Below are 24,178 nucleotides of genomic sequence, written 5' to 3' on the forward strand. Positions count from 1 at the left end.
CTTGGGCCCTGAGGGCTGGAGGGGGAGGTGTGAGAATACTATGGTAATGCTAGTGTCCTCCTACATCTAATACTAAAATCCAGTTTTAGGCACTGCCTATGTCCCCAACAAACTTAGAGATATATTTCTGGTAGAATAAAGCTTAGCTTTCAGCAACCAGACATTAGTTACACACAAATTGTTATGGCATGCTGTTGCCCTCCTTTGAAGTGCATCTCAAATGTCATGTGAAAAACCCCAGCAGGCCTGTCAAGCATGTGTTGACCCTCCAGAAGAATCTGACACTGTGAGGTCACCAAAGGCTCACTGTGATGGTGGCCAGTCTAGGTGGGGGGACAAATGTTGCGTTCAGGCCTGGATGTTAGCAACACCTGCTTGTGACAAGGTTGGCCTCTTTGACGTTAATGCAGATATTGGTCCCAGCTCACAGGTCATCCTGTCAAAGGGACAATGGCATCTCACCACACCCAAAGCCTTTGTCCCTGTCCTGGGCGCAAGTTCACACCTCATTCATTCCTATTAAAATGCTAAGAATTAGCTGCTAGTAGGAGGAGACCAAAATGCAGATTTAGCTTCCAGTACCTTCAGTCAGGCCAAAGGTAACTTTCTAAAATGTACTTTTCTGTAATTCCCATTTGTGAAATACATAATAAGCATTTAATATTTCTACCCAGTATTTTCATATGGAATAGCCAGCCTTGCTACAGTGAAAATAGCTTTAAGGTGCTACTAACTGTAAGGACGTGTTTAGTGTTAAATTTTTACATGTTCTACTTTTAAATGTCATGCACCCATCTCATGAGTAAGGCAACCTACATAAGGGTGACCTTTGCATATTTGAAAGCAGGGTTTAGACCTGTGAAATGGGGTTATTTTGTCTGGGCAGGTTTGCAGTTAAAACCTGCACAACTGGGCTGCAAGTGGCAGGCCTGTAATCATGTTTACATTGTCACTGAAGTGGATGGCATAGTCTGAGCTGCTTTCCACTTGTGACATTTAACTCACTGGCCCGGGGCACACCTTGGTACCATTTACTAGGGACTTATAAGTAAGTTAAATATGTCAGTCAGGTGTATACCAATTTTATAATGTTGAAAGGAGGAACATAAGCACTTTACTTTTGGTTAGCAAGGGTTGAGTGTACAGAGTTCTACAGCCAGCAAAAATAGGGTTCAAATGTAACTAATACAAACTGGAAAATTAATATTGAAAATGTTTTATCACATTATAATGTTACCTATATGGTGGCATCCCTTTGATTTTTCTATCGAAAACGGTCCTTAATTTATAAAAGAATGAGTGTCAGTGCCCAAACCTCAGCTCAGAAGCTGTGGCTGGTGCTATTAAATTGTGCGCGCCAAATTCGAAGGCTGTATCTTTGATGCCTCTTTAATCCACTATCAGACACTGCTTGCCCCTTTATCTTACTCTTGCAGGTTCCTACCTTCTCCTTTTGTGATCTTATTATGCCTTTATCTTCGTCCTTCTTTCCCCCTTTGTGTGCTATTTTCCTCTCTTGCTCTCCCTAAATGTCTGATGAGCAAACATAAGTGCCAGTTACCAAAAATGTGTGCAATCACTGGCCCACGTTAAGCACTGCTAATTGAACATTGTACAAAGGTAGTTAAATTATTAATCCAAGACCATACGATGAATGTTACTTTAAGAAATAGGGTTGTTTTGTTAGCACAAAGATTATTCATTATTGTGTTATAGTCTTGCTGAAGAGTGCACTATACCAGTTGAGAAGAGTTGCCTACAATAGAGCAAGTGTTCCACAAAATGACAACACATGGCAGGGACCAGGCAGTGATTCATATGTATATATGTACTGCAAATATTAGCGTAGATCAGTGCACCTGCTCACTATTGGTGAAGCTTGATGACAATGGAAATTATAGGAGCTTATTAATGAAAAAGACAGAACTCCAAGGACACACTGCCACATGTAAGACTTCTCAATTGGCTATTCCTATGTGCCTACTCTGCAACATATCTGAATTCGGCAAGAAGCTGTTCCCCTTTACAGCTTGCACTGTTATATCCTTACTCAGTTAAGGTCACAAGAACATTAAATAAAAGCTATAGGTTAATTAAAGGGGCACTGCATGGTACCTTGGTTATTTCTGCACAATTAAAAACTCTGAGACAGCAAGTACTGGGAAATAAACAAGGAATCAACCAAATCCAGAGCATTGGAATGGGAGGCACATAAGGTCGTAGTAAGAGGGTATTGCATCTCAACCAGCTGGGGAGTCAGGTGCACGTTGCACATGGAAATAAATAAACTAGAGAAGGAATTGGGAGACTTGGAAAAAGCGGTGGCAAATAAAGCGGTTCCTTACTCAACACTGAAAGAGGCACGTACAAAATATAACGAAGCAGATGATCGCCTCCGCAAACACGACCATAAATATCGCTTAATGCGACTACACGCAGAGGGAGTCAGGTCTGGTAGGATGCTGGCGTGGCTTCTCCGCGAGAACCGGCAACACACCCCGATCGGGTCCATAAAAGGACATGAAGGCAAAATGTGCACTACACAGGATGAGATCAATGGGGCCTTTAGGGAGTATTACGCTAAGTTATACACCAAACGCACAACATGCACCCCCCTGCAACTGAGGTCCTTTCTGGAGGACTCTCCAATGGCACAAATGTCGTTAGCAGACAGGCAGCAATTAGACTCCCCACTAACAATGGAGGAAATCGACAGAGCAGTGATGCAGATGCCCAGGAATAAAGCCCCAGGCACGGACGGACTCCCAATAGAATATTACTCCGCATGCTTGCCACACCTGAGAACACACTTGATGAAAGTATTTGAGGAGGCATGGGTCAATAAAATCTTACCTACTACGCAGAGAGAGGCGATGGTGGTGGTTCTCCCCAAGGAAGGGCGAGACCCCACCGATGTTAAATCCTATAGACCTCTATCACTTCTGAATTTAGACTGCAAGGTTCTGGGCAAGATCCTTGCTAACAGACTTGCCCCACTAATGCACACTGTGATACATGAAGACCAAAACGGCTTCATCCCAAAACGCAACACCTTCTTAAATATTCGAAGGCTCCTAGGAGTACTGGGGGACACCCCCCCGGAGGCTCATGATGAGATGGTATTATCACTAGATATCGAGAAGGTATTCGACACTCTGGAGTGGGACTTCCTGTTTGCGACAATGCAGTGCATGGGAATAGGGCCTAACTTTATACAGTGGGAGCAGACATTGTACACCAAACCACATGCGAGGGTAAAAACAGGCGGGGTCATATCAGACAGTTTCCCAATCACAAGGGGCACAAGACAGGGGTGCCCATTGTCCACCCTGCTGTTTGCCATAGCAATGGAGCCGCTGGCCACTCGTATACGAGCTGCACAGACGAGATGGGGGGTGGTCAGGAGCGATCAGTATCATGGCATATCGTTGTATGCAGATGATGCGTTAATATACGTGCAAAAAGGGTCTGAGACAATTCCCTCAGTAATGTCGCTGCTAACTAAGTACGGGGACCTATCGGGGTTGGTGGTGAACTGGGACAAATCATGTATATTTCCGTTAACCAGATGGTCCCCGGCAAGACAAGAGAACGCCACGGCGGGCCGACTGAAATGGTGCTTTGTCACATTCAAATACCTGGGGGTTCACATATACCACAAAAAAGAGGACCTTAGAGATGGGAATTTAGGGAGGGCGTTGACCTCCCTGAAGGGGTCACTAGGATTCTGGACCAAACTCCCACTGTCGCCCCTGGGCAGGGTGGCGGTGGCAAACATGTTGCTGCTGCCTAGGTTATTATACTATTTCGCAGCACTACCCATTTGGGTCCCCAGGAGTTTTTTTAAAGGTCTGAACACAGTATTATTGCAACTAATATGGGGTGGCGGTAGGACAAGGGTTGCACTAGCCGTCCTGCAGCGCCCGCTAGACGCGGGCGGTCTGGGAGCCCCCAACTTCGAACTGTATTGTGCAGCTGCACAACTACAGTGGATACTGAGTTGGCTCCACAGGCCAACTCAGGCGGAGTCCAAGTGGCTACTAGCGCGGCTGAATGGGGCACCGCTGATTACATGGTTAATGAGTAAGACACCAAAGGGGACCCCGGGCAGCCCACTCATTGAGGTAGCGCAATTATGCTGGCAAAAGTACATACAAAAGGGCCATAAAACACTCCCATACTCGCCACTCCTAGCACTAGAATTTATCCCAGGCTGCGCCAATGCGGTGGGCCCACACACTCTTAAGACCTGGACCGAAGCCGGGATAACGACAGTCGGGGACTGCTTCGAAGATGGAAAGTTGATGACATTTGAAGCCATCCAAGCCCTAACAGCAGTGAACCCAGGACAATTCCTGTCCTATTATGCAATAACTCACCTGATTCAGAAGGCGTGGGCCACGGGGGACGCTGAACCTGTGAGCTCTTCTATTCTGCACCACGTGTTGCATTACGATAATCAAACAAAAATAGTGACGAATCTGTACAAAATACTAAACAAATCCTCCGAGCTCAACCTAGAGAGGCCAAAGGACAGGTGGAACGCAGTCCTTACCGACCCGATTCCGCAAGAGGAGTGGCTGAAAGCTCTCTATCACATAAGAGGGGTGTCTAGAAACTCCAGGTTTCGCTACACACAATTCAACTACACGCATCAAACATACCTATCCCCAGCTAGGATAAGCCGTATGTTCCCTGGCTCGACTCCGACTTGCCCGCGGTGCGGCACCTCAGGAGCGCATTTCTATCATATGGTATGGGAATGCACCCATATACACAGGGAATGGAGTAGCCTAACAGAGGAGGTAGCGGAAATAACAGGCCTGACACTCGTAGCAGACCCCAAATCATGTTTGTTGGGGCTGAGAGTAAGAGAAAAGAAACACCGGCATCTACATAGGTTTGCAGACCTAGCATTTGTGTTATACAAAAGGCTGATCGCAATGAACTGGAAGGCAGCCAGGGCCCCCGACCTGAAGGCCTGGCGCTCTCACGCGCTATGCTGGACCAGGGCGGAGGCCCTGGTGCTGAGCAAACTCGCACGTGCGGGACAACACCACACGGGAGAGGAAACCTGGGAAACACTGATCACCCGTCTAGTGGCCAAAAGCGATGAAAGACCGCCATGATACAGATGGAGATGACGGGAGAGCATGGGGGGCGGACCCCCTCGCAGTGCCAGATCAAGCAATTGCATCTGGAGCAAACTGCATGGAAAAGCCGGGGCCGCCCCTTCTCTCTCCTTAGCGACCAGTACAAGTGAATGTAGGGGCCCGGGGAGGAGTACACACGCACACCAATAACATGCAGATAATACGCACCACTGAGCCATGCACATACCCCCCCAAAAATGAACACGGCCCCCCCCTCCGCTCAGCCCAATTCACAAGCAATATCGGAGGGCAATGTCACCCGGCTACCCTGAGTTAGATCCACCGGTGCTGAAGGGAAAAAAAAAAAGAGAAGAAAAAAGAAAGAGAGAGAAGAGAAAAAAAAAAAAAAGAAAGATAGGAGACAGGGAAAAGAAAAGGAAAAAACAAAAACAAAACACGCTTATCCAAAGATATATTACAATTAACAGGATAGACTGTAGCAAAATTGCCCCAAGTTTTCTTTTGCTTTTGTTCATGTTTGCCCTTTTTTTTTTTTTTAATGTGTAAGGTGGTGGGAGTTCAGTGTATTTATGTTATTGTATGAGAATTGTCTGTTCCACTATTGTTTATCCTGTTGTGGTTGCCTCTCCTCTGATGACGGAGGAGAGGGGGCACTAAAATGTAATTGTGAAATACTATTTGTGTAAACATTTAAAACCCAATAAACACAGTTAAAAAAAAAAAAACTCTGAGACATAATGATAAATGGCTGGAAGAGAAACAAATGATGATTTCTCTACTTAGTCTATTAGGATGCGCTGCACTTTTCAGGGACGAAGAATGCCCTGAACCTGTTAAGAACCCCTTCCTCAAAATGTGGGCGGCCATAATATAAAAGCCATGGCTGTGCACACATTTATTAGCAATAGCAAGACTTCTGCAGGCAACACTGCTGCTCCTGAAAGAGGGAAGGATAGGACTACATGAATGTGGTTTTAGAAATGAGGTGCCAAATTCGCTGGACCTTGCAATGAGAAGGTACTTTAACAATTAACAAAAGACAACAGAGAACTCTTAATGGACCATGAAATTAAGGATTTCAGCTTTGATATGAACGATCAAGCAGATCCACGAGGCCAAGCAAGCTCCAGGCGATCTGGGGCCTGATTCAGACTTTGTCGGATGGGAATTTATTCTGTCAAAGCGACCGCTTCCTGAGGGAGTATCCGCCTGCCAAATTTAGAGATGTCTGCAGGGCCAGAGGACATCTCTTGCATTTCCAGAAACTACTATTGCAGTGCTTTGAACCTTTGGCGAACGGGTCCATCAACATAACAATGCCATACATCAAACTTCTAACTTTTTTTATTTTCAAAAACAAAATCCCAAACGGGGAGCTAGTTTTTGAAAATAAAAAAAGCAATAACCCCTCACAATGGGAGTTTTGTCCCTTGGTATTAAGGTAATCTTGCAGTTTTCACTGCCCTTTACGACAAGGTACAATTAAAACTTGCCATTTGTCCACCCATTAAAAACAGGAGGGGCAGAAAAATGGCAAAACATCTGATGGCCCTTACTCTGTTGGGCCATCGGCGGTGTATGTCAGCCGTGGAGACAGAGTATTTTCCTCCGTCGATAACTAAAGGTCAGCCCGACTCTAAATGAGGCAGGTGAACCTTCAGTTTGGTGGAGAGAGAAACCTGTCGCTGTTGCAACAGAGTACGTCATCACCAAACTCTAAATTGGGAAGTGGTGGGAAAGGGAGCGTGACAAGGACAGGGCAAAAGGCCCTCCAAGCTTGGAGGAGGAATGGGAGCAAGGCTGAGTATCCTAGCTACGGAGTAATTTCAGATAATGAAAAAGGATTTGGATCACATTATGAAAATAATAATATTAATTACCCTCCTAAAATCATAACTATCTAAGTGTTTGCCCAAATAATCAATCAGATTAAAAGTTGCTCTAAAAAGTGCCTCGCCATCGAGCATAACATGGTAGATGATCACCTTTGAGCCTACAGTATTGATCTGAGTGTGATTCTATTTGAGCGTAAACCCCAGAAGAGCAGACCATGATATTTGTAAGTAATATAGTGTCTGTGGGCTAGGGAGCCATACACAATAGATTTTAGCTTCAAACACATTGCTTGACTAAAGTATAGGGAGGTAATGATGCTCTTTCATGTCTCTGTGGAGCCAGTCATACTATAATATCTAACTTGAAATGTCTCAGGTATTCACAGAATTCTGCTATGGTTAACAGTCTAAATATGTACCTAGGGAGAGACTTCAGCTTCTCAAATTGCTGGTCAATCGCTGGTGACCACTTGCATTTCTAGAGTTAATGATATTTGTATAGTCCTGTGAACTCCAAAACACTCAAAACGATACCAGCTCTATCGATCTTTAATATAGGGACTAACTCATTATTCACTCCATGTTAAGGTGATACAGTTAGCCCGTACTATGTGGAGTATATCTGGCTAGAGTTCATACTTCAATTTAATTAAAGCATTAGCCTAGTCTGACAGCTGGCAGTAATGCTTTCACATACTTCCACGGTGCACGGTTCCTCAGTTGATGAAACACAGATGAAGTCTATTCGCAATTATTTGCTTCACAATAGCAATTAGCAGGTCTATTGTGTCTTAAGGATAGTGACGTCTTGTCAACAGGGACGTTTGGGTGGTTCCCTGCGACCTCTGAGCTGCCACATAATGTGCTTGACACCAGCTGCTATTTATTCATATTATTTAGAAATGTTTACGAAAATACGACATTTGTGTTTTCATGAACATTGGCTGTGTGCAGGTCAGCCATCTGGCTTCCCAGGCTCCTGATGGAAGGTGTAGGAGGAGGGCTGAGGGGCTGAGCTGCAATCAATCTCGTACCTGCTGACTAAGAACACAGCACTCTGCAAATGAATAGTGGAACGCCACATGATTAAGGATCATGCTTTATATCACCCTCACACACAGGGCCGGCTTTAGGGCGGTGCGAGCGGGGAGGCCGCACAGGGTGCTGACCTGGATTGGAGGAGCGCTGACCTCAGGGGGGCGCTGTGTTTAGCAATGACACGAAGCTTGCAACTTAAAGGCACCTGCTGAAAAGTTCCTTGAGCGTCCATCCTTCAGCAAACATCTAAAACTTCAAGATAACTATTGTGATTAATACCCTTGCTAGAGAGAGGTGGAGTTTTGTCTAGAGGCAGCTTTGACTCACCATAAAGTAGCGTAGAAGGTTAATATGCCTGCTTCAAAGAACAGAACTATATTTTATGTGGATAGCAGAGTGGATCAGTAAAGCCAGCCTTCAAAAGCGCTTTCAAAAACTAATGGAATGTATGTGAAAGGGGGGCTGTGGAGAAATGAGGTGCACATTTGCCAGATGATAGTGAGTGAATCCTAGGAGGAAGTCATGGGGTGGGGGGTGCCAAAAAAGACTGTCGCACAGGGCGCCACCAGCGCTAAAACCGGCCCTGCTCACACAGGTACGATCCCTATTAATTTTCAGATACACTATGCAAGCCTTACCTAGCACAGCATATCTGCTTAAACAGGGCAGGGCAGTAATCAGCATCCCTGTGTCTAACAAGAATCTACAGAGGAGCCGGGGCAGGACCTCAAGACCTGTCCCAGCTTCTGATAAGAACTGGCCTTCCAGCCCTATCAGAGACTGGGTGATGACTTGGGGTAGGTCTTCCTCTCTTTAATCCTGCCCCTGCTGCTAGGTCTGGCTCCTTGTTTGAAGGGCGAGAATCGTTCCTTGCCAGTTCTTATGTCCAACACTGTAGTCATGCCCTGCTGCTGACATGCAGGATTCCTCAGCAGAGAAAGAAAGGTAGGTTAAAAATATTCAGCAGTGCTGCTCTCAGCATATGTGAGTGTGCTTGTGAGTGAGAATCATTGAGAGTGTGAGAGTGGGTGATAAGGAGTGAGTCTGAGTGAGAGGGAGTGAGAGTTATAGAGGAGTGTAAGTGAAGGAGATTAAGTGAATGTCAGTAAAATTGGTGTATGTATGTTTACGTGTGAGGGTGAGAATTGGAGATAGAGAGTCAGTGAATATGTTACAAAACTATTGTGATAAAAAATATTGTGGTAAGAAATATTGACATTATAATGGTAAGTATACATATTTAATTGTAATTAACATTGCTGTAATTTAAAATACAAGTTAAATTATTTTTATAAATGAATATATTTAGAATTCAAAATATAATTTATTACTTAATCAGTTATACATTTATTGAAAACACTTATAATTACATACAAATGTATGCTAACATTAAATTATAGAAAATAACAATAAATATGGCATGAACATATGTATAATCCTTATACAGAAATATATTCTAATTGGTGTAAGAAATTGGGTTTTTGCGCAGGGTGTGAATTGTTGTATACCATTGGGTTATTGGTTGTGCAGGGTGTGAATACAGCACAAGTAATAGGTCCACAATTGTCTCCTTACTGGGAATTAAACCTCCCACTGTAGCACCTGACACATCATTTGCCAGTTGCCTACCACCAGAGAGATCTTACCCTGGCCTTCCTAGAGCAAGACCCTCCCCCCACCTAATTCAACCATGACGTCTCCTCTCCTCACAGAGAACCCAAACCACACTAAGAACTTTCCTGGTTCTAGGTCGCACACATCCAGGACAGCAAATGCCTGCATGATTAGCTGCTACTAATCTGAATTTAGTATTTATTAAATGTAACAATGTAGCTCGCTGTCTCCCTATAGAAGAAGCCAGCCTTGGCACAGTGAAATAGCTTTTGGGTATATTTGGGTATATTTTATTGTGAAAACATTGTCCCCTTAAATTTTACATCTCTTCCTTTTTAATACCAAGCACCCTGCCATTCTGGGCAATAAGGCCTACTTAGATGTGACATACTAAAAATGGTATTTTAGACTAATCACAAGAGGTTATTTTGATAAGGGCAAATTCACAGTTTAAAACTGCCACAGGCATTTTATTTGTGTAGAGCTACTAGGCTGCACACAATGGAAGTTACTCACGTGCAGCCCACATAGGTCGGCAGACTCATATGTACACAAATTATTGCGCAACCAGATTAGTGCCCATTGTCCTAACTGCGTTGCATAGGCCTTCTCTTAAAAGAAGGGCAGTGGTGGTAAACAGTCCAATTACCATGAAATTACAGAGAGCAAGTCTCAAAAGGTGATCAACAGCAAAAAATCCTGGCAGAGTAAATGGGTAGAACCCATTTGCAATATCTGTAATTTAAACTAATGAATAACGTATCAGGCAAACATATATCATCCATATGCTTAAAAAATAAAACATATTTTAAAATATATTCAACCATCTTGATAAATCATATTTCACTATATATAACAAAAAAAGTAAGATGTTTAAAATATTTAAAAAATAAATCTGTTTAAAAGAAAACAATATTTTTTTAAATGGCCAATTCTAACTTCAACATATGTTCATACTCTCTTAAACTAATTGAGAATAAGGTAATATGTAATATCCTACCATCAATCCAAAATTGTAATAAAAAATTAACAAATAAACGTCAATTCAAATACACTATCGTAACTAAAACCGTACAGAAAGTTTGAAAACTACATTTGAGAGTCAGATTTAATATTCCAACTCCATACTACTCTAACAAACACGGGGAAGTGCACATATTAGGAGGGTCACACTTACTATTCTATATTCTGTCTAGCAAACATCAGGGTAAGTGTATACATCGGGAGGGTGGGGTCAGATGTAATATTCTACTTGGCCCTAACAAACATTAGGGAATGAGCATGTACTGGGGGTCAAATTTACTATTCTAACACCAATCTAACAAACATTAAGCTAACTGCACACAGGGGTCAGATGCACAATTCTAAATTCAGTCTAATGAATACTGGTGGAAGCATGTACACTGGTAAGAGGACTGGAGGTAGCCTGTTATTTTAACTCCAGTCTAAAAATCATTGGTGAAAATGCATACATTGGAAGGGGGAGGAGTGGGTGAGACTTACTATTCAAAGCTACCAATCATTGGAGGAAGTGCATATATGGAGGAGTAATAAATGTAATCCTAATATAAAAATATATTTGTAATTTATATTTGGGAAGAAAATATCACACAAAAATAATTATTAGGCATTTTTAAAAGCAAAAAACATATTTTAAATATATCTCGCCATTATGATTAATAATATTTCACAAAATATATAATGTAATAACCTACCTCCAATCCAAAGTTACATTTTTTTTTTTTTTAAACTTCAAAAACATTATTAGAACTAAAACCCTTGCAATAATTGGAGATGGGTCCATATATTAGAGGGTCAATTTTAACACCAGACTAAGAAGCATTGGAGAAAGCATATACATTGGGGGTATCAGATTTACTATTCTAACTCCAGCTTTACCAACAATAGAGAAAGTGCGTACATTGTAAGAGTGGGGTATAGATTTCATATTCTAACTCCAACATAGCAAAATTGGGGAATGGCAGCATACTTAGGGGTCCGATATACTATTCTAATTCCAGCCTAAGAAACACTAGGCAAAGGGCAATTGGGACAAGGGGTAGCAGATGTTATATTATGATTCTAGTCTAACAATCACTGTAAAAAGTACATAAATGTTTATGTTTACTATTTTCACTTCACTGCATATATTTGGAGAGTGGGAGAGGCTTAAAATTCCCAATAACAGTCCAGTGGGGGTGAAGTGGGTAACACATTTTATATTCTAACTCCAACATAAACATTGGGAATTGCATACCTTGGAGTTAGATTTACTATTTAAATCTAGTAAGAAACATTGGGAAAAGGGCACACATTGGCACATTGCTGGGGCAGATTTTCTACTATGAATACAGTCTAAAAACACTGCAGAAAGTATATAAAAAGGATGTGTCAGGTTTACTATTTTAATTTCAGTCTAGCAAGCATTAGGGGAAGGGCATACATTGGGAAGGGTGGGGCTCATTTAATATTCTACCTTGAGAATAGCAAACATTGGGGAAAGTCTATGCATTGGGGGCTTCAGGTTTACTATTCTAGTTCCAATATAGCAAAAACAGGTGAAGGGCATACATCTGGGACTGATTTACTATTATGAATCAAGTCTAACAAATGTTAGGGAATGGGCATACATTAGGGTCACAATTTCTATTCTAACTCCAATATAACAGATACTGAGGCCAGTACTACATTTGTTGGGACATATGTACTATTCTAACTACAGTCTAGCAAACATTGAACAAAATTCATACTCTGGGCAGGGGACTGGATTTGCAATTTGTTATTTTATCTCCAGTCTAACAAATATTGGGGAAAGTGCATACATTGGGGGGGTCAGACTTACTATTCAAACTCCAATCTAACAAACATTGGAGAAAATGCATACTCCAGTCCAAAAACACTGGGGAAAGTACATACATAAAATAGGAAGGTCAGATTTACTATTTACATTCAAATCTAACAAATACTGTGGAAAGTTCATACATTGAGGGGAGCATATTTATTATTATACCTCCAGTCTAACAAGCATGGAAGAAAGTGCATGTACTATTGAAACTCCAGTCTAGCAGACTTTGGAGAAAAATAAATACATTGAAGGGGAGGGAATATATTTATAATTCTAGCTTAGGTTTTACAAAAATTGGGCAAAGTGCATTTACTTGGTGAGAAGGGTCAGATTTACTCTTCTAGTTCTTGCCAAACAAACACTAGGGAAAATGCATACACAATCGTCAGATTTACTATTCTTACTCCATTGCTACATAAATTGTGGAAAGTGCATACATGGTGGGAGCTTTTCTATTCTAACCCTAGTCTAAGAAACATTTGGGAAAGGGCACACATTTGTGGGTGAATTGGGAGCAAGGGGACAGGGTTCGAATTCAACACACACAAATAAAATACAGGCACAAAAAATGTTTCTTAAATGTAGACTTTAAGTTTAAAATTGAAAATGTAATTAAAATACATCTTAAAAATAAGAAACATATTAGAATTGCACAGAGCCTGTTCTTATTTTATAATGATTAAAATAAACATCATCACTCAGCCTCCATACTAAAAATTGCACAAGCATAGAATAAAAGTAATAACACATGTTATGATAAAAACGTTTAATATTTATTTCAAACTTACAAGTTTTAAAATATGAAACAAGTCACATTAATTAACATACACTTTAAAAATAACACCAGTAGCCCAAGTTCCAATGCACAACACTATCCCTAAAAAATACAAAAAAATCATAGTTTACAAAAACATATATCAATGTTCTTATATAAATTAATAATTAAACATATAGCTCGAAATAGAGCTGAAACATTTTAACCAAAAAAGTTAACTATCGCTTAAATATATTCTACTTAACTACTACCCATGCAATACTCAAATTGACCCTACAACCCAAACTTAAAATGCAAAATTAATCAACATTGTACAGATGCTTCTTGTTGTCATTGTCTGATTTCACTAGGAAAATTAATTACATGCCCTGCATAATCGAATGAGTTGATGCCATGTCAGCTCTGACTGAAAGCAAGAAAACTAGTCAGTGGTATGCATGTATTATCCCTAATCCACACCCTATCCAGAAGAAACCATGTGTGATCACTTAATTTCATTTATTAAATCATGTGGAGCTGCAAAATCAATTTAAGCTCCTCTGTACAAAAGTGATAATTGTATTTTATATTCTATGCGCAGTGTCCACATTTACAAAGGGTAACGCCCTTCTGATGAATACAAGACATTTCCCCAGTATTTAAAGTGAAGGTGCATTACTTATATGAACTATTTTAGAGACCACTGGAATTCAAACACCCCTCTCTAGGAATAATAATGATTGAAATAATTATTTATGCTAAATAATGGGGCACAATGTTCTCAGGTTTGTACTTACTTTGATTTCTCTGTGATTCATTCTGTGTCTTATTTCTGTATGCCATATTTATGTATATTCCTAGTTATAGTTCGTGGAGTGCTTAATAACTAATTCAGTTTGAAATAACAAAAAGTAACTTAAGTTTTCACATTGTTTCGTTGTTATATCAATCACTACTAGATTTGAGACAATTTGGGTGTCTTTCTATTCTGCTTTTTAGTATATTGATCCCTCTCCCATGAGCCTTAACAGGGTCATACACTGTTTCGTCTGCTTGAAATGAAGAGTTTTCTTGGCTGAAATACAATGGTTAAAGTAACATCACTTGAAATCCATATTTTGAATCCAAAACAACGTTTATACTACAATGTTATTTCCCGTGCTAGTGCATCTTATGTAAACAAAACAGAAGGAACACAGCTCTCTAGCTTTCTTCAAACATGTTCACCATACAAATGTGCCATGAGCCGCTCTTCAGTGGCTCGTAAGTAGATTTGAAAACACTCCCGGTGTGTGTCCGAAGCATGTTTCACCTCTTTTATTGTTCACCAAATTAGCAAATGTTAAATGTCATTTAATTTTGAAAAGCAAATCCTGGATCGAAGGTGCACATAAAGTAAAACCTATAACCTTCATGGTGATATTTTCTCACCACTGTATGGTTCCAGATCCCAGAACAATGCCGATCCCTTTTGGCTTCCATCCACATGTTAAAGCTGCAGATGGTCACTCGCGAGGAGGAAGGCGAGCAGGCACTCAACGTCACTGACCTCATTCACAAAACGGAGATTTACAAAGTCAAAAATCTACTAATAATTTCTGTCTATATTGTGAGTATATTTCCGAGGTCTGGGATTTCACAAAGAATCAAAGACGTACACCTATGATTTTTTTCACGTGGATTTTAAGTTATGTGGAAAATCTTCATAAGTAAATTATGTGTGAATGTGCATTTGCACTTGTACCTTATTTTATTGTACCTCAAGAAAAAGCTCCCAAGAAATATGTAATCTTCTCTTCCGTTTCACCAGAGTAGTTTCATGTGTGTTCCCCTGGTGGGAAATTACCTGACAAATGTTCATGAATCATACACACTTTTTTACAATTTTACAGATCATCTGTACCTGCTCTTCTACTTCCCCCGAGGTTTCATTTATCATGTTTAAAGCTGTGAATCACTTAGCAAGAACTGGCCCAACATGGCAGCACACCGTGCAGGCTTTCATTTATCACAAGCAGGAGGGGGCGGTGCCGAAATCCTTACAACAAAAAACAACAAGCTTTGGCAAAGACAATAGGACTCACTTTTGGTTCTCGCTATAGGCTCTGTCAGTGGTTTTTAGCGATGTTGTACAGCATACCAGAAGCTGTCCAGCATGGCTAAAGAGAAGAATAAACCTATACTGTGGCTGGCCACATCATTTTGTAGGCAAATGCACCAAACCTATAAAATAACATGGGCATTGTTTTCTCTTTTTTTACCGATCAGATTTGGATTGGTAAATACATTTTTTCAAAAGTAGCACAAAAGTGTTTTTATTAGGTGGGTGGGGAGCAATACACAGGGCATGAGTGGAGGGCAGCAACACGATGGTCGTGAGAAAAGCAACACGGAGTGTGGGAGCAGAAACAATATGGAGGGTGGGGACAGAAGCAATACAGAGTATGGTAAGAGTACTCAACAATGCCAATAGAGAGAAACGTGATGTTGTGTAGCCATTTTAGCTATAGCTCCATGCACGGTATTTTAACACACTAGGCTAAGCCATAGTGCACTCTAACCTAGATATATTTTATTTGGCTTTATTTTATTATTGTTACAATAGCAACTTTTACGGTCTTGTTTTATTTTCTGTTTAGCTGTTTTGCCCAGGCCAGCACTCTGTTCTCAAACAAGACATTCTTGCTCACTCTGTGCTTCTTCCAAGGCTATAGCAAGGTATATTGCCAGTGAACGTGGTATAAGTTTAGTCTCCGACATTCGTAGAAAACACACATCCTTACGTAGGGACATTTTCTCAGAACATCAGCCTTTTTATTATAAAAACACTTCCCTGTCCCTTACACATTAGAGGGAGATTCCAGCCAGAGATACACGTCTGTATACTGATTGCCGAATGCTTCGCTATTGCTGTTTTGCAGACCACAGGCCTTTGTTCATGTATGGGGGATGATGTCTTCCCAGGGGAACGTGAAGGGTAGAATTGGAGCTTAACATGCTGTGTTCTATTATAGCCTAAGTAGGAATTATTCTATTGACTTTCGTGACAAGATGGTAGCGTTATTTCTGTGCTTCACTCTCCTTGTCACAATTTTAATATTGTCATGCTGTGTCGTCCTGGTTATTGCAGCTCACGCTTTGCTATCTAAGATGCAGTTGCTTCATTAAAATCCTTATTGAAACATATACTGCCTCCACGGCTTCCCTGAGAAACCAATTATGTCATGCGCTCGGCTGCCCAGTCATCCCGCCCTCGGGTAGAGATGAGACACTGCTAGTTAGCCGGAGTAAAACCCGGATAGGAGCGACAGGTTTCACCTGCAGTGGGTTAGACTTAGTCTCCCACACCGTGGGCGATTCTGCCGCTCAAAATCCAGTAGTCTCATTAGATTAATGAGAGCCTACTTGACAGTGGCACACCACATGCAGGGAGGAGAAGCACATGGCCAAGAAAGCAACACGCAGTGAGAAGCACACAAGGGTTATGAAACACAGGGGTGGTGGAGAAACACACCAGGTGGCGGAAGACACACACAGGTGAGGGAAGCACAGGCAAGTGGATGAAGCAAACTCAAGTGCCCGAGGAACCAACACAGAGGGTGGGGGACAGAAGCAAGAAGAAGGGTAGGAGGAGAAGTAGACAACACAAGTTGAACATGGAGCACCATGGGAAGAAGAAGTACACAGCAAGAAATGAACATGGGGTGGAGGGAAGCATATGGGCAAGAGAGGCCATGCTCCAGAGGAGGAACAATCAAAAGAAGAGGAAGGAAAACGCACACATGCTAGCAAATAACAAGCATGTGAGAGTGAAAATAAACCCAACGATAATAAGCAAAAGTTAGGCTCTAAGCTCGCTATAAGAGATCTACAAAGGACATAAGAGAATGGTATAGTTGGGTCTGAAAATACTGAAATGAAGCTAGAAACGCACAGGGCAAAAGAATGAAAAGAAGAGAGGAGAGGAGAGACAAAGCTGCATTCTAAGAATGAGATGGTGAACTAGTAAGAATGTTGAGATAGAAGAGGTGACATAGTTTATAATGCTTAGGTTCTTTATTTCCGATTGGAACAATAGAATTTTGAGAGCTCTATTAAAGACACTGAAGTAGCTCCTGGGTTATAATGGCTGATATAAGCATGGAGCTCCATAATTTCAATATCTGTCTTCATGTTTTTCCCTTTTTAATTTAAAACATTCTGCCCTTAGTGGGTGGAATGTTCTAATATCCTTATAGCGCTTCACCCTCAGGCTATAACTTAGGTTTAGGGCCTTTAACAACCAGTATAACCCTTGGCAGCAGGCTGTAAGGCTATATTAGAACATTGGAATATGAACAGCTCCATTGAATACAATGGAGTGGCTCCAGACTTATAATGGCTGGTATAGGCCTTCAGCTCCAACATACCAATGTTTGTCTTTTTGTTTCTTCCTTCTTAATTTAGAACATTCTACCCTTAGTAGGTGGAATGTTCTAATAGCTGTATAGCCTTTCTGTCTTGAGCTATACCAGTTGTTAAAGGCCCTCACCCTTGGCGTAGGCCCTCACCTGTGGCTCAGGCTATGACTCGAGTTCAGGGCCTTAAACAACTGGCAGAGCCCTTGGCAGAGGGCTATAAGGCTATATTATTGCACCTCAAGGAGTAGGTCAGTAAGGGGTACCCCTAATACCACAGTGTTGTGAACGGAGACAGTTTTGGAGTGAGTAGAACCCTTTGGGCAGAAGTCTAGTTATAAGAGCGAAAACAAAAACTAAGATATGGATTCTATAAATAGTTAAGTGCAGGTTTGGAGGCATTTAAGGAGCTCTGCCCAGGCATCTATATCCTTGGGGAAGAATCACGATTTTAGAGGCCAGAGAATAGACTTGGCCACATTTTAAACCCTTTTTATGCACATTTGCAGGGTACCGACTTTCTCATTACTGTTATAATTACTAATTACTATTGTTGTTTTCATATATTTTTTAAAATATATTTTATTTTAGTTTGTAACGAAACAAAGAAAAGGGACCATTACAATCAAGCGCTCATTGCATCTTAATCGTAGGCATGGTGTTTCAGAAACAAAGCATGATATTTTAGACAGAATGCATCGACTCAACACATTCGACATTGGTGGGCCTCAACGTAGAAGCATATTTTCTATGGCCCAGAGCAAATGTATTATACATTAACAACCTGATACTGGTAAGTATCTTGAGTATGTCACAATGTTCCCAGCCCATAATACATCCCCCACCAGCCCCACACTTTCTCAAACGTACGGAGACAGCCCTTGTTGTGGAAGAAAACCTTCTCTGCGGCCATGTACGTGTCCATACCTCTCCGCCATTCGTGTAGGTTAGGCACCTCAGTTGCTCCTCGGTGTCTGGCTACACCTCTTCATGCCACTACCAATCCAAATATACAAAACAGGAGCTTGAATCGTGGGATGTTCACATCATTTGGGATTCCCAACTGGACAAACTTCGGCTCTAGTGGAATCAGCAGTTCCAGTATTTCAGTAAGTTTTTGAGTTACCGCCTTCCAGTAGACCTGGATAGTAGGGCATTCTCAAAGTGTGTGTATGAGGATGCCCTCCCCATTTGATGTAGTTTTGTCTGTCATAGTAGGCCCTGTGGAGGATCTTAAACTGGATCAAGCATAGGTGGCATTTAAAGGCTACTTCTCAGGGTGCATAAGTACTGCTTCTCAGTCTAGGTCATCTAGCTCTCCTAGGTCTTGCCCCCATCTAGTTCTGTGTACCCAGTTTGTCTGGCATATTGCTATTACTCATTTGTGTATGTGCAGTAACCAGCTCTCTTTACTAGCTCTTCTGTTAGTAATCTTTCCTCAAGAGGGGTATACGTGGGAATTTTGATTTCTTTCAGTCCTTGAGCACGCCATGCATGACTAAGCTGCGCATATTTCAGAAATTGGGACTGGTGCATGTTGCATTCTTGCTATAAAGAAAAGAAGGGCATAATGTCTCTCTTTTCAAGGCTATCCCCTACTGTGGAGATGCCTATTGTGCCCCACGACTCAAAGTCTCATAGCTTTGCCATTTCTTTTAGCCATGTCCCTTTCCAAAGGGGTGTCTCTCTGGTGATTTTTTGTGCCAAGCCTAGTATTTTGGTGGCTTTACACTGTCACATAGGCTCTCATTATCCTAATGAGACTACTGAATTTGGGCGGCAGAATCACTTGCACTGTGGGGGACTGAGTCTGAACTCACTACAGGTGTCACCTGTCGGCCTAATCCGGATTTTGTTCTGGCTAACTAGTAGTGCCTCATCTCTACCCAAGATCAGGGATGACTGGGCAACCGGGCGCATGACACAAATGACTCCTCAGGGAAATCGTGGTCACTCAAATCTCATGCATTTCTCTCAGTTACATTATTCTCACGTATGCAAGGACAATCAGAGGCAGAGTATAGTTCAATAAGCTTTTATTTAACTAACTGCATCTTAGATAATAAAACGTGTAATGAAATAACTAGGATCATGAAGCATGACAGGATTCAAATTGTGACAAGGAGAGTGGAACATAAAAGTAACACTACCACATTGTCACTAAAATCATTAAGAATAGCTCCTACCTAGGCTATGTTAGAGCACAGCATGTTAAGCTCTAATTCTGCCATTCAGGTTCCCCTGGGACGACATCATCCCTCATACCTAAGCAAAAGGCCTGTAGTCTACATAAGCAGCTGCAGCGAAGCTCTCAGCAATCAGCATATAGTTGTGGTCATCTGGCTGGAATCTCCCTCTAACGTACATGGGTCAAAGTAGTGTTTTTATAATAAAACAGCTGATGTTCCAAGAAAGGATCCCCACGTAAGAGTGTGTATGTTTCTGTGAACATTAGAGACAAAGCGTACCACTTTTGTCGGCAACCTATCTTACTACAGCCATGAGCAAAGCATAGAGTGAAAGAAATGTCTTGTCTAAGAATGCAGTGCTGGCCTAGGCAAAGAACAGCTAGATAGAGAAACTAAAACAAGACTGCAAATGTGGCTATTGTTAGAATAATAAAAATGAAGCTGAATAAAGTATATCTAGGTTAAAGTGCACAGCAGCAGGCCTAGTTTGCTAAAATAACATGTTATGAAGCTATAACTAAAATGGCTACACAACAATGCCATGCCGTGATTGGGGCTTGTGTAGCTGGAAGGAGACTATATGAACCTGACACTCGGTACAAATAGTGTAGATGTGATCTTTGACCCAGTAGATCTCCCTCTAGACGGAAGGTTGGGTGGCCCTGTGGGGCGTGCATCCAGTCATTTATGTCAATCAGATGTGTTGTCCAGTAGTAGCCTTCTACATCCGGTAGCGCAAGCTCTCCGTTGTATGGGTTGCGTTGTAGTGTCCTGGTGCTGCCTGTCCATAGTAGGGTTCACAGCTCGGTATTTATTTTGGCAAATGTCATCTGGGGAATTGGGTAATATGCGTTCTGTAGCACATATAACAATTTGGGAAGGGTAATCATTTTGAAAAGGGCCACTTGACCCATCGGTGCAAGACACAGCCTCCTCCAGCGCACCACATTGTCTTGAAAGTTTGAGATCACTCCGCCTAAATTCCAGGAGGCACGTATTTCTTTCTTAGCCGTCAAAAAGATTCCTAGGTACTTAAAACCCTGTGTGACAACCTGTTGCTATTATATCTTAAACATAAGTACCATTGTGTTTTGCAACTGGTTTACCCGGGTATTCCAAGTAGGGCCACATTATTGTTATTTTCAGTAGTATCAACAAAACTACTGCTACAAATAATGATGCTTGCAAGAGGAAATAATTTAGGTAGGTGATCAGTGCAGTATGGAAAGTAAAGACGGACATGCAGCACACATTGTACAATACATTATTTCATACCGACTCGTAAAATTGCTACTCGCAAAAGTGCATGCAGAAAGGTGTCTCAGACACCTTCTGTGACTCGCTATGGGGTCGCAAAGACCCACCTCATGAATATTTATGAGGTGGGTCGCAAATTGCGACCACATAGCGAGTCCCTGCACTCACAGGAATGGTGGCCTGCTGGAGACAGCAGATGTCTGTGACTGCTTTTTTTAATAAAGCAGTTTTTTTTTTTATTGCAGCCCGTTTTCCTTAAAGGAAAACGAGTTGCAATTCAAAAAAATAATGAAACCATTTGGTTTCATTTTTTCAGAGTAGGCAGTGGTCCATTGGACCACTGCCTGCTCTGAAAAAATATTTTCAGCGACATTCACAAAGGGGAAGGGGTCCCATGGGGACCCCTTCCCGTTTGCGAATGCGTTACCACCCACTTCAAGTGGGTGGTAACTGCGAGTTGGTTTGCGACCGCTTTCGCGGTCACAAAGCAACTCAGCATGGCGATGCGGTCGCAAATAGGAAGGAAACACCCCTTCCTATTTGCGAGTCGGAATCACATTTTGCAAGTCGGTACCGACTCGCAAAATGTGACTCTGCATCGCGATGGCCGTATTGCATGTCGCAAACTGCGTTTTTCGCAGTTTGCGACATGCAAACCGTTTGCTACATCTGGCCCATAGTCTTCTTTTTATGTCTGCTGTAGATTGCAGCACTCATGGAAAGAGGAAGTAACAGGGAGAAATGCAGACATTTCTCCTTGTTATACCTCTGTCGGGCAGGTGCCCATTTTGGGGCTAACCCAGGCTTGCATGTCTTGGTAAATCTGGGTTTGCGTCAAAATACATGAATGGTTGTATGCGAACGTCAGTACTCAACCCATGTAATTCTGACCCGACGCACAATAAAGCTAGGCAGTAATCTGCACTGCCTTGCATTACTTTGTATTTACTAAATCACACAAAGCCACGCCAAAAATGATTTGTGTCAGGCTGAGCTGCAAAAGTGAAGCAACCCCAGTGTAAAATCATATTAAATGGCCGAAGGGGTCTGTTCTGCGCCGTTTGTTATCGTCAGGTCCTGATAGTCATGAGCATAGGGAAAAAAACAGGTAGTTGTGTCGTCTTCCTCACGTGCGACATTTCGGTCCTCATGTTTGTGCTCCAGGACCTTGGCCCTTCTTCCAAACAGGGCAGCGCATAACGTTTAATTTGTACCAGCCCCATCCTCTGCTTCTGTCCATTCAGGCTGTCTCTGCTGACGAGGCCCTTGTTATCAGCCCAGATCACAAATGCATCTGGGGTGTTAAAATGCGTTTTCCGATCCTGCTCATTTTACAGTTTGCAACACTTCTGAAATTATTACGACATCCGTTAAGGGGGCCCGGGATCCCTCATAAATCATGCCGGCGAGTTTTACAGCTTGTATTTTAATTTGATGCTGCTGTGGGTTAGTCGTCAAAAGATGGGCAGAGACAGGCATTTTATCTTCAGACGTCATCAAGTCCTATTTTGAGGATTTAAACAGGTGGGCAGATAGCGTGAAAAAAACATCACTCTTGCCCTTACTGGCAGACTGAGGCAAATGACTGTACCAGGGTGGGCGCCGCACAGAGAACCCTTTTTTCCCAATCTGAGTTGGATTAAAAAAAAAAAAAACACTGACAAAGTCAACAATTCTTGGTTTATTGAATTCGCTAGTGCTAAAAACACATGCGCGCCTACAAAATGAAACAGCCACACCAGCCTTGTCACCACGCCTATTTTGTGTGTTTTTCTTCATTTTTTAACACATTTCTAGCTAGAAAGTGGTCGGCGGAGGGCTTGAAGTAATACAGAGGGGTAGAAACACAGATAAGATAGAGGAACACAGGGAGTTGAAGGGCAGGAAGCACTTAGGCGAGAAAGAGCAAAACCGGCGTGGGCAGAAGCAGTGCTTAATTTGTGAATAAAGATTTGCCGGTGCTCAAAGCCCTTCTCTTAAACACGAGACTGCTTTAATTAAATCTGCCAGCACTGAATACTGAGGCAGCGTAATCCCGAAGCCATCTTGGGCCTCTTCAATCCATTTACGGCCACCCCTGCCCCTTCAGCTCATTCTGCAACTTTCTACTTTCTCCCTTTATTTTTAGTTTTTTCTTCTTCCGTCTTTCCCATATGTGTCTTTTGCTCGCAGCAAATGCTTGAGGCATAAGAATAAGACCCGGCCCTCACAAATAAGGGCCGGTGCTCAGCACCGGAAACAACAAGCACAAATTAAGCACTGGGCAGAAGCACATGGGCAAAACTAACAGCAGAGCGTAGGGTTGAAATCGGGGGAGCACAGAAGAACATGCTGCGTGAGAGTGAAAGAGCGCATGGAATACAGGCAGGTGCCAGGGAAACAGCTGGAAAATACTAGCACTGTCATGGATTGCTTCACAACAAACGAAAAAAAGAGTTCCCGAAGAGCGAGCACTGACGGCAGAACAGAAGGAGCCAATCAAAGGAACAGTAAGCATGCTATTCTCCCTGGCAGGGACAAAGGCAAGATGGAGGGCGGAATACATTCCTTGGTAAGATTTTTGCATGTCCCCAATATGTCTTTGCAACTAGACAGCTGGGCTGTCTGGTACGCTTCGACCTAAAGCGTAGTGAAGGTGGAAAGGTGTGTTTGTGCCTTCAGTGGCTTTCGTTGTCCCATTAAGCAGAAGTTATATATTTTCGGTAAAGCTATAAGGGTTTAAGATCTAACGGCTACATCCCTGACTTGCAGTTAGAGACATAGCTTAAAATCTCAGCTTTGGTAACTAAGTAGTCATACGTTTTTGACAAATACTCCTTCTCCCTGCACCACACATTGTAAATATGGAAATAACATAAATATTATCGATGTACGAAATGGACCAGTCAATTTGGATTAGAATCCTAGCTCCCCACTTGAACAAATGGTCATGGTTGAAGGGGTAGGCGGTGGATCACACTGGCTATCATTGATTTGTAGTTTCGTCACATAACCATCACTGTGGCCTATCAGTGAGGCGGATTATGTGCATAATGGCATAAAATGACCAAGCCCACTGCCAAGGTTAATGGGGTTTATGATGCTTCATTCTTACAGTGCAAGCACAACTCATAGGGCCCTTCGACAAAAGCTTCA

The 24,178-nt window shown here is 42.1% G+C and overlaps 1 protein-coding gene across 1 annotated transcript in view; it reads right to left on the reverse strand.

The window, feature by feature from the left end:
• The window catches only part of TMTC1 (transmembrane O-mannosyltransferase targeting cadherins 1), a 958,188-nt gene that overhangs the window by 906,143 nt on the left and 27,867 nt on the right, over positions 1-24,178 (reverse strand). The window lies entirely within an intron of this gene.

The sequence above is a fragment of the Pleurodeles waltl genome, chromosome 4_1 (genome assembly GCF_031143425.1).
Source record: "Pleurodeles waltl isolate 20211129_DDA chromosome 4_1, aPleWal1.hap1.20221129, whole genome shotgun sequence".
NCBI lineage: Eukaryota > Metazoa > Chordata > Amphibia > Caudata > Salamandridae > Pleurodeles > Pleurodeles waltl.